This window comes from Mauremys mutica, chromosome 1 (genome assembly GCF_020497125.1).
Source record: "Mauremys mutica isolate MM-2020 ecotype Southern chromosome 1, ASM2049712v1, whole genome shotgun sequence".
NCBI lineage: Eukaryota > Metazoa > Chordata > Testudines > Geoemydidae > Mauremys > Mauremys mutica.
In genome coordinates this window covers 31,355,729-31,367,738 of record NC_059072.1, presented here as the reverse complement: position 1 = coordinate 31,367,738, position 12,010 = coordinate 31,355,729, and the positions used below count along the sequence as shown (strand labels likewise).

Genomic DNA, 12,010 nt, shown 5'->3' with positions numbered 1-12,010 from the left:
CCCTGTACATGCGTGTGAGGGTGGAAACAGCTGGGTCCTGCTTTCACCTCCATGAGAGAGTGTGGGAGGGAAAAACAGTGGGGTCCCCACTGTGGGGAGAGCAGAAACATACATCAGGCCCCCCACCCATACTTCCATTGGCAGGAGCACTAGCCCTCCTGGCTCCCCTAGTTCTGCTGCCCGTGCTCAAAATGCCCTCTTTGAAGATCTAAGTGCGGGTTGTTTGATAACACCCAGCATGGAGCTGTTCATTTCTTTGTAGTATATGATTCATTCATAGAGTGACATTAACATTTTCAATCAGAATAATTTGGATTCTGAGTTATTGCTGCTTTATTATCTTAAAATTACTGCTGGTGTCTGGGTTTTGTGAGGAAGCCCAGTGTGCAGAAAGTATAATAAAAATGTTCCTCTTCTTGCCTAGAAACACGCAACATCATCTTGTCCCTTTGGGGTGCTGCCTAATAAGGATGAAATGTCACTTATTCCACAGAACAAGCCAAGCTTTAAGAACAAGAACAAGCCAGGCTTTAAAAAAACAAACAGACCCCTAACATTAAAACACTGATCATTACTCTTCTGTATCAACTACACGTAGTTAATAACAGATTCATTTTTATAATCAATTTAAAATGACTGATGTAAACATACTGCCGAAGAACAGATTTTGTGGCCTTTACGTTGAGTAGCACTTACACACTCAGGGTGAAACGCTCTCTGCTTACAGAGAACATGTCTATACAGGTTCACTGTAGGTGAGGGATAGGGGGAATGACATTTCTCCCCATCTCTCTAACCGAGGCTAGGGTGCAGGGCTGGAGTAGCAGTCGCAGCCCCTCCTGTGAGTGGCATGGGATATAGCGGCTGTATAAATGAAGATCTGTGGCCCCTTCCATGGCTTACTGCTGGACAACCCACGCCGTCACATCTGTAACGTGCCCTTCCACACCAGGCACAAAGAGACTGTGGGCCTGGTCTCCATGCTGGGGTGCAGGTGGTGCACAGGCACTGTAGTGTGGCTGATCTGCCAGCACATCCTTGGCACAGCCCCTGTGAGGAGCATATGTGGTGCAGAGGGCCTTGGGCTGGCCCTGCGTTTGAAGAGCTAGGCAGTTTGAGTTAAAGGAAAAAAATATTTTACATCTAACCCGCACATCTCAAATGCAGTATTTTTAGTGCCTCATTTTCAAGCATTCTTCCTCTTCATTGCAGGCAAATCAGCAATGACTGGCATTTATGCAGCGACTTTCAGACAAAAGAAGCCCAGAACGCTTTTACAGCTCCAAAATGTCTATTTACATCATCTGCATTATTTAATCCTCCTTATGCTTCAATTAGGGAGAAACCTGTATCAATCAGTTCCTTCTGTACTTATGCTTTCATAAGCTGTGACTGACAATTTTAATCATCTTCTTCATCCAGCATAAGCAGCATCTACAGCAGCACCTAAATGGTCCCCAAGAGCTGTAATTAAAATTAAGCAGCCCATGGGTTGCTTTTGATTACAACAGGGCAGGCCAGCTTAACCTTCAATTTATGCCGACTTGAAAGATGGCTCATACAGAGAACCAGTATTCCAGATATACTTTTGAATTAATTGTGCTGATTCTCTGATATTATTTAACTATCTGATTAGCTTCACAAGCTACGTTTGGCATGATCTGTGGGTGCAAATGCCAAATCCCAGTGAGAGCTCCTCCCCACTCAGAAACAAAGTTCCACATTTGCCCAGCTGGCTGTGGGATGGGGTCATTGGGGTACATGATTTTGGTATTGGGTCTGCTAACTCAAGTTCCACTAACCCAAGTTCTACATTGCAGTGTAGACCTACTCTTTGATTATAGCTGCGTATTGGGCAGAAGTCTTCATTGAGCCATTCACAGTTATTCCCAGGCCCTTTTTCTTGGTAAGTTGATACTGTTGGTGGATTGATATTGTTAATTTTGAACCCTGTGAAGTATACGAGCAGTTCAAATTTTCCCCTCCAATGTGCATTACTTTGCACTGATCAACACTGAATTCCATCTGCCATTGGGCTCAACATCAAAGTAGGGAATTTTAAGGGATGACTTGATTACAATCTGCAAGTACCTAGATGTGGAACAAATATTTAATAATGTATTCTTCACTAGAGCAGAGAAGGGTATAACATGATGCAATCACTGGAAGTTGAATGGGCATACTGCATGAAATTTTAACGGTGAGAATAATTAACCATTGGAACAATTTACCAATTGGTTGTGGTGGATTCTCCATTACTGGCAGCTTTTAAATCAAGATTGGATGCTTTTCTAAAAGATCTGCTCTAAGAATTATTTTGGGGACATTCTCTGGCCTGTGTTATACAGGAGGTCAGACTAGATGGTTCCGTCTGGCCTTGGAATCTGTGAATCTATGGAATCTATAAATGTTATTACTAGGGCTGTCGATTAATCGCAGTTAACTCACACTATGAACTCAAAAAAATTAATTGCAATTAAAAAAATAAAATTTGATTAATCACAGCTTTAATTGCACTATTAAACAATGGATACCAACTGATATTTATTAAATATTTTTGATGTTTTTCTACATTTTAAAATATATCAATTTCAGTTTCAACACAGAATACAAAGAGTACAGTGCTCACTTTATATTATTTTTATTACAAATATTTGCACTATAAAAATGATAAACAAAAGAAAGTATTTTTCAATTCACCTCGTACAATACGGTAATGCAGTCTCTTTATCATGAGAGTGCAACTTACAAATGTAGATCTTTTTGTTATGTAACTGCTCTCAAAAACAAAACAATGTAAAACTTTAGAACCTACAAGTCCACTCAGTCCTACTTCTTGTTCAGCCAATTACTAAGACAAACAAGTTTGTTTTCATTTATGGAAGCTAATGCTCCCCACTTCTTATTTATGATGTCACCTGAAAGTGAGAACAGGCATTCACATGGCACTTTTGTAACTGGCATTACAAAGTATTTACATGCCAGATATACTAAACATTTGTATGCCCCTTCATGCTTTGGCCTCCATTCCAGAGGACATGCTTCCATGCTGATGATGCTCGTTAAAAAATAATGCATTAATTAAATTTGTGACTGAACTCCTTCGGGGAGAATAGTATGTCTCCTGCTCTGTTTTACCTGCATTCTGCCATATATTTCAAGTTATAGCAGTGTCAGATGATGACCCAGGACACGTTTTTTGTTTTAAGAACACTCTCACTGCAGATTTGTCAAAACGCAAAGAAGGTACCCATGTGAGATTTCTAAAGATAGCTACAGCCCTTGACCCAAGGTTTAAGAAGCTGAAGTGCCTTCCAAAATCTGAGAGGGATGAGGTGTGGCACATGCTTTCAGAAGTCTTAAAAGAGCAACTCTCTGATGTGGAAACTACAGAACCTGAACCAGCAAAAAAGAAAATCAACCTTCTGCTGGTGGCATCTAACTCAGATGATGAAAGTGAACATATGTCGGTCTGCACTGCTTTGGATCGTTATCGAGCAGAACCCCTCATTAGCATGGATGCATGTCCTTTGGAATGGTGGTTGAACCCTGGAGGGACATATGAATCTTAACACATCTGGCACGTAAATATCTTGCGACGCTGGCTACAAGAGCACCATGTGAACACCCAGACTCACTTTCAGGTGACATTGTAAACAAGAAGCAGGCAGCATTATCTCCTGCAAATGTAAACAAACTTTTTGTCTGAGTGATTGACTGAACAAGAAGTAGGACTGAGTGGACTTGTAGGCTCAAAAGTTTTACATTGTTTTATTTTTGAATGCAGTTATTTTTTGTATATGATTCTACTTTTAATAGTGAGCGATAGAAGTTCAATCTAATCAATGAGAAAGTTAAGAGGCGATTTGGTCACAATGTACAAGTATCTCTGTGGGGAGAATATTTCTGATAGCATGGGGCCCTTTAATTTTGCAAAGTGTAATAAGATCCTGTGGCTGGAAACTGAAGCTAGACAAATTCATATTAGAAATGGTGCTCAGTGTTTTACAGTGAGGGCAATTTACCAATGGAGCAGCTCAACTATTGATGTGTTAGGTTCTCCATCACTTGAAGTTTTCAAATCAAGACTGAATGACTTTTTAAAAGAAGTTCTTACTCAACCAAAATCTATGGGTGTGATGCCGGAACAACTTGGTGAAATTCAATGGCCTGTGTTATGCAGGATATCAGACTGGAAAAACATAATGGTCCCTTCTGACCTTAAAATCTATGAATTCTTAAATTTCTTCAGAACTGATGACCTTTTATTTATCAGTTAGTTCCAGATACTCTTTTTTTGACACATCAATTTCTAATAATAGCTATCTCACATTATTAATAGCAAAGATTAGGTTTGGGGTCAGTGTCTTTCCAACATCTTCTGTGGGTAGGAGTGGTGCAAAGAAATCAATTCACTTCTCAGCATGTCTTTTAGAAAGACACTAGGAGGCAACACAAGCTCTTATATTTAGCAAAACAGTATAACCTTTCTCCCATCTTGAAGATGGATAACCTCTGAGAAGGACCCTGCATCAAGGCATACTGGGCCAAATTCATTCCTGGTGTAATGTAACTCCACTGATTTCATTAGTGTTACAGCAGGGATGAATTTGGCCCAGTGTGTTTTTGAATGATGATCTTCACTAATGCTTGATTAATAAAGCCATGCCGTACCACTCTTGTTCTGTGCACCTCACTGAGATAGATGGTCAAGTCTATTTCTCTGTTAAAAAAAAAAAGTGAGTAGACGCTAAAGCTCCAGCTGTTACCATTAATTACCTGAAAATATCTATCGTGCAGGTAGGCTAAGTTTTAATTTACCTCCTGCTATGCCACTAAAATGTCAAGAGGAGAATATGCATTGAGAGGCATCGCACAGTGTCTAGGAACCGCATAGGAGGTCAGTTAATAGTTCATATCATTTTGAAATTGTTTAGCTTTTCTTTTTGATACTTAAATTAACAATGTCATTCCCACAGCTGATTTTACCAGTTTGCTACTTGAGTGTTTCCCTTTTAGATCTCTTCAACCATTGTCAATTTGTGCCTACAAGATTTATATTAACCAGTAGGGGAAAAAAAGATTGTTTTTGATCTGTTCTGTCCTACTTCCAGCACATAATGCAAGCCTAGTTTCATGAGTTGGTATGAGATGGCATTACCCACAATTCAGTCTTGGCTTATATTGCCTCACATCTCTGCAATTTGTAGATGTCATCATAAGAAATTAGACCACATCTATACCAGTGATTTAACCATTTGGAGGCTCATTATATAGCTAAATAGTTTCCCAATTATTGTATTACATGATTTCCTGTTGCCTGTGTAGAAAGAGCCAATACATTTATGTAATAATCATCTTACCAAACCATGCTAGAGCTCTGCACACTACAGAGAGAACAGAGGCAAGAGCAATTTATGTTAACAAGCAACACTCCATTCACTCTAGCCTGGCCCTCAAGCCACCCATGGCTAGAATGACTGTTCAGTCCAGTGACATTCAGACCTCAGTGGGTTCAGGAGCCAAATTAGTGATCAATAATACTCAAAAGAGCCACAGTAGTGTGAATTCATTGCTTCATTTGCTATAGTACTATCTATTCATATTTAAACAGTATGACAGGGGAAATATTTAGAGTGTGTGTGTGTGTGTGTATATCTATATCTATCTATATCTATCTATATAATTCTCACAGCAAAATGACTGACCAAGTATTATTATTTTACCAACTACAATTGGTTAATAACATAGTAAAAGCATCCTGATTGGTTAATAACTTAGACTGGTTAATAATTAAATCACACAGAGTTTTAATATCATGTGCTGCAAAGAGCCACAGGAGACACATGAAAGAGCCACTTGTGGCTCTTGCGCCTCAGTCTGAGTATCACTAGTTTAGTCCATACTACCACCTGTCCATCAAGCTGCCCTGTGCACTAGCCATATCTGTATGGCCATGGGTGGGCTGAGGGCTACACGGTAAGCAGGATCCCTGTAGTTAAAATCCTAGAGGACTACTAGGTGGTCTGCATGATTTAGAGCCCATAGAAACACAGCCTTCAGGGCCTTCTCCACACAGCTCTCTTGCTCTCCCAAAGAAAATGGGAGGGAATCATGTACTTGAGAGGATGGTGCCCCAAATCCAGCATATCCCAGGCAATCCATGAGGCCTAAGATTTCTGGAAATCCTTTTACCCCCCTGTGAGCTGTATAAGAGGAAGTGTGAATTATTCTAATATTTGTGGTCACCGACAAGCTGGGGCTGTTTGTTAGGGATGGATAACATCAAAGCTAAAGTAATTTCTACCAGAGTGAGACTTTCCATAGTTTCAAATGTTTGGGTTTCATGGGAGTGCTGCCCTTTTCCTGAATTGCCTGGGTTTATAACTTTTTCTTTATATAACCTTCTTCAAAAGTAGTATCTGCTCAACACGCTGATGTGTCTGTAACCTTAACTTTCCTTTTTATGTGGAAATTCTTTTTCTTTCTTTCTTTCTTTCTTTCTTTCTTTCTTCTAAGGTCCACTTGGGGGCATCCCTGTTTCTGTAAATCCTAGGCAAACTAAACTTGCAAAATCTGAACAATTCAGGCAGAGCTAGATAATACTGAGGCAAAAATTAGTGTATGCCACGTGAAAATTAATTCAGATCATTGTCAAAGAAATGTAATACAGTGAAGGATAAATAAAGACCCTACTCTGTCTAGCAAGTCTTAAAACTTTGCTCCAGTCAATCTAACCTACTTTAAATTGAAACTCAGCCAGCTGTAACCTTAATTGTGGAACGACTGCTTCTGCTACATAATCTTTTAAATAATCACGAGAGCACTCCGTGTTTTCTAAGCCTCATTGTAAGCCTCTGAAACTGTTACAAATTAAACCAGCAAAAGTTGCACAGCTCAAGACAGCTCAGAATCAGAGTATGCAGTGTGAAAATTAATTCAGGATCACTGTCAAGGAGCTATATAATACAATGAAGGAGATAGAAAGTGTTTTACATAGACCCTTCTCTGTCTAACATGTCTTAAAACATTGTTCCTTTCTATCTCTCCAAGAGGAACATTTTAATGAGTTTCTGTAAGTGAAAAATGCATAAAAAGCAATTATTTCTGTAATTACCACTGTGACTCTGTTGACCCCAGAAAGCACATTCCTGCACTCACTGTTAGGAAATTATTCCTGTGATGGATGTCTGCATAAATGGGGTCAAATATGCGAGACATTTTAAGATGGTTTGTGGATTGCAAAAAAACAAGTGTCCAGAAATATATGAATATATGTATATACGTGTATTTCTGGACACCGGTTTTTCTGTAGTCCACAAACCATCTTAAAATGTCTAATACAGGGATAGGCAACCTATGGCATGCCTGCCAAAGGTGGCACACAAGCTGATTTTCAGTGGCACTCACACTGCCTGGGTCCTGGCCACTGGTCCAGGGTCTCTGCTCTTTAATTTAATTTTAAATGAAGCTTCTTAAACATTTTAAAAACCTTATTTACTTTACATACAACAATAGTTTAGTTATATATTATAGACTTATAGAAAGAGACATTCTAAAAACATTAAAATGTATTACCGGCATGCAAAACCTTAAATTAGAGTGAATAAATGAAGACTTGGCACAGCACTTCTTAAAGGTTGCCGACCCCTGGTCTAATATATGAATTTCATTTGTTTCCTTAGGAGGAGACTTGCACAGAGGCCAAGAATGTAGAAGCATTTCTCATTCCTGCTGGTACAAGTGGTTCTGCACAATCAATATCTTTTTGGCACTGCACAGGCAATATTGATGTTATCTGAGTGCAGTAGCAATTCTAGTTGCTTCCAAACACTACATTATTTATGACTGCAAATGAATGTATGCAAGCAATGGAGATTCACATCCCTAATTACATTAGTGCCTGGCACTAGGGCCTGGGAATTTACTGCAGCAGTAAATTAATGACTCCGAGGATAAACACCATAGAAATCAATCTTGTAGAAAACGACAGATTTGCTGATATGAGAAGACTGTGGGAACAGATGCAGCTCACCTTTTAGATATGACTAAATTTAATGGCTGTGATAACTGGTTCCTAAGTTAGTGAGATCAGTTCTTCAAAATGTGCTGTTTAACCAGGGCTGTAAAGGGTACCTAGGGCAGCATGGAGTCCTAGTTAAAAATTCTCCATGAAGTTGAAGGGAAGCTGGGATGATTTCTCTGGTCTGGGAAATGATTTCACCCCTCTCTGGACATTTACACTTCTGAAGAGCCTAATTATTTTTTTGCCTTTGGAATACACCAGACCGCACAAACTACTGTATGTATTTATTTTAAACTCCAGGGGAGCATCCCCCCTTCAGCTCTTCCAGTCCCCCCAGTTTCAAGTTGCATACGCTGAACTCTGCTGCATTAGTTGCACTCTGAAATGGTGTTGAACATGGTTTGGTCCTGTCTGGATTTTCAGTTAAACTGTTTTCAACATGGGTTTGGCTGCACCTACTGCTGACCTTCTGTATCATGTTGACAAGGCTCAAAGGGGTTGAGAGATTCCTAACATGGTGCTTGGACCTGGTTAGTCTCTGTGTACATACATTTATAGTCACCAGGCAAGCTGTGTCCTGGGAATCCAGAAAAGGAGGAACCTGCAATGCCTGTTTGTATTTGTCTCTTTTGGAGTATTATCAAGGAGACTCTCTGTTAGCCTTTTCTCAGTAGATTACCATGATCTCCCACTATCTTTTCATTCATTTTCCTCCAGCTAATTCATAAAAAGCATCGAAAGTGGATGTTATACTAAGGGCTTCATGTTCCATGAGTCTGCAGCTGTGGAATTTGCCTTGGGAGCCTCCCGTTACCACAGAATTGTGCTCCAGAATCTAGGGGGAGATTTTAAAAGGCACAAATGGGAGCAAGGCCCAACCTATGCTAGCAATCCTTATGGCTGAAAAGAAAATGTTGAACACATGAACCAATCTGAGCAACGTATTGTCATCTCTGTGAATCTGCAGGCAATTGAAGACAATAGCTCAGAGACATGAACTATTACATTCACCTCAATGGGGTGCTAAGTCTTCAAAATTCAGATGCCATGAATTGCTGTGGTTCCGGGCTGGTATTTCTAAGTGATGCTTAGATCACTGAACCATCCCCTCCTTGTTTGGTGAGGCAAACAACAGAATAAGCTAAAAATACTTTTTCTGAAGCATGGGACAGATTTAACTGTCTGCCATAGTACATGCAAGTGCAGGACCCTGTGGTGGCATGGTAGTGTGGTACAAAACTTCAGCAACCTCTCTGCCACCAGGTGCCCTCACAGCTCCAAGAGTGGCTGGGATGGGGACCAGATCCACTGAACCTACCTCAATATTCACTGTCAGCAAAAAGGGCAAACATTATCTGGCAACATTGCAAGCTAGGGCCTGAGGAGAGAGCATAGTATTATCAGTTCCATTGGTTGTTTCCCATGAAAAGTTTTCAGTCTGATAATTTTTGCAGGCATGTTAATAAATTGGTTCTACTAGCAAAAACTTTTCCAACTATTTTCTCTCTATTCATTATGGTTTTCTTTTGGGTAGGGACGCAACATATTTATTGTCTTTGTATTAGAAACTGTAGCAAAATATTTCAGCCTACAGTATTTTTGCTTTATGCAGTGATGCTTTCCTCTGTGGGATTTTGTTGTATAGTGACACAGCCAATTCTACTGGAAATATGTCAAATTGCCTTACAGAGCTCTTGACTAGATTCGCATTTTCATAGCCCCTTTTCTCACAACTGTGCTGGAGTAGAACTACACAATCTGTTTAGTTGGTTCCAGGACAAGGGTTTGTATCATGACATAAACTCTGGTTTTACATGAGCAAACCTGGAGATTAGAACTCTTTCTTGGGGGATTATAGAAGGGAACTGCTGAGTAACATTCCTTTGCACCAGCAAATTGAGTGCCTCGAAGCAAGTCCAAACTCCTGGGGATACTCCCTCTAATGTGGAAGAAATAACTACAAATACAGTATCTTCTAAAAGTACGTAGCAGTCAAAAACTGATTATTATAATAGGCTAAAAACATATCACTAACATATGTAAAATGGTAATTGAATAAAATAATAGGTTCAGTACAAGAGTCTAGTAAGTAAAACAAGTCCATTAAAGACCACCAAATACACAAAAAGATAGGACATTTTTGAAAGCTCTAAGATATAGGCACTAACAAAAGAAAACAAATATACTGAAGGATTGCCCTAGTTTTCTGCCTCCTACATTAGGCAATTCCCTCTAATCAGGGCCAGCTCCACCTTTTTTGCTGCCCCAAGCGGCGAAGAAAAGAAAAAAAAGAAAAAGAAAACCCCAATTGAGTGTCGCCGAAGAGGAAGGGAGGGACTGAAGGACTCGCCTCCGAATTGCCACCGGAGACCCGAACGTGCCGCCCCAATACCGGAGGGAGTCCCGCCCCTTTCTATTGGCCACCCCAGGCACCTGCTTCCTTTGCTGGTGCCTGGAGCCGGCCCTGCCGCCAATTAAAATCTCGCACAGAGAATATTCTCTTGATTAAATTTGTGACCTCAGTTTTAATCAGTTAAACAACAAAAACAAAAAATCTATTTAGTTCAGCTTTAAGCGTCACCTGCAAAGGAAAGTAAAATGTTTCCACCTTAGTAAAAGAATAAAATACTCCCTCCTCTTTGTTTTTAACATCATATGTATAGGCTTGGCGGGATTCAATTTTTATCAGTAAATGTAGATTTCATCGTACACACATTAATGATTAAAAAATATTTCCATCAATAATCCAGATTTACAGATATACAAAGTAAGAAAAATGCTTCTTGAGATTTAAGGATATTTGCTTTGTATATTTTGACATATGAAGTTGACAATTTGTGTTATAACATTTATAAAGCTTTAACTTTTTGAATCTTCATGTCTACTGTCATCAAATAATTATTGTATGACCCCCCTTGTCTGATTCCCCATAGTTTCCAACAAATATGAATATTTAAAATTGATACAAATAAAAAAAATGCTTTAAAATATTCACTGATATTATCCATCAAAATTATAAAAAAGTAAAAATTAAATTGTGCCAAACCTACATCTATATATAGAGATGTATGTGTATGGCTTTGTGCTGTATTTGTGATTTTGAGTTTTACATTGTCCTTTAGCAACCTTAAGTGTTTTTGACAAGAAATTTTTTATTTGTCTGTGTCCAGATGTGTGTAATATACAAGTCTCATCAGTCTTGTCAAGCCTTGTCAACCCTGTGTTTACTGGAAGATTGCATGGACAACTGGGATTATAACATCTCAAATGATTGACTTTTGAACAGCTGGCAGAGAATATATTTTTAGTCAGACTGGTTAAAAGTGTTCGGTTTTATTTTTAATCCCTTTATTTTTAATGTCAAACTTCTCACACTTGGGAGAACAGCTTCAAGAATGTGTCCCTATGGATGCTCCACCATAGGATGTGTGCCTACGCCTGTGCGCTCTCAACTGCAGTGTCCGCAGGCCTGCACTTGTGCAGAGCCGTGCTTCATGTTCCCATATGAAGACATAGAGGGAGGCTGCTGCCACTCAGTTCCTTCTCAACCACCTGTGGCTCAAGATGGAGCATTTGTTCTCTGCTGCTTTGTAACTTCCTGCCTTTCACATTTACCATACTGTTTTATTTTTATTTTATTTTATTTTATTTCAGCACAGTTATGCTTTCAAAGGAGTTTCTCCACTCTTTTTTTTCAGGATTTTGGTTAGTGCTTCACCACACTGGGTCATGATGAAGACCCTGGGGTTTAAGCCCTGACAGACCTGTCACAAGTCTTTTCCCCACAATGATGGACACTTTAGCTGTCTTCAGCGTCACCCATCAAAGTGCAAGGTCTGCTCAGGGTTTAAAGGCAGTTCTAGAAAGGATAGAGAGGCTAGGCTGAAGCTCCTCTTAATGGAACGATTCCTAGCTCCTGAGGAGTCCAATACCCCAACTCCTGTACATTGGCCTCAACATCTCAGGACATTTTGGTGAGTGCTG

At 39.6% G+C, this 12,010-nt stretch overlaps 1 long non-coding RNA gene across 1 annotated transcript in view; it reads left to right on the top strand.

Moving 5' to 3' along the window:
- The window catches only part of LOC123346382, a 63,114-nt gene extending 54,761 nt beyond the window's left edge, over positions 1–8,353 (top strand). The window contains exon 3 of the long non-coding RNA XR_006572987.1: positions 7,686–8,353. This is a non-coding gene — a long non-coding RNA (uncharacterized LOC123346382). The remainder of the gene's footprint in view (positions 1–7,685) is intronic.
- The last annotated feature ends 3,657 nt before the right edge of the window (positions 8,354–12,010 follow it).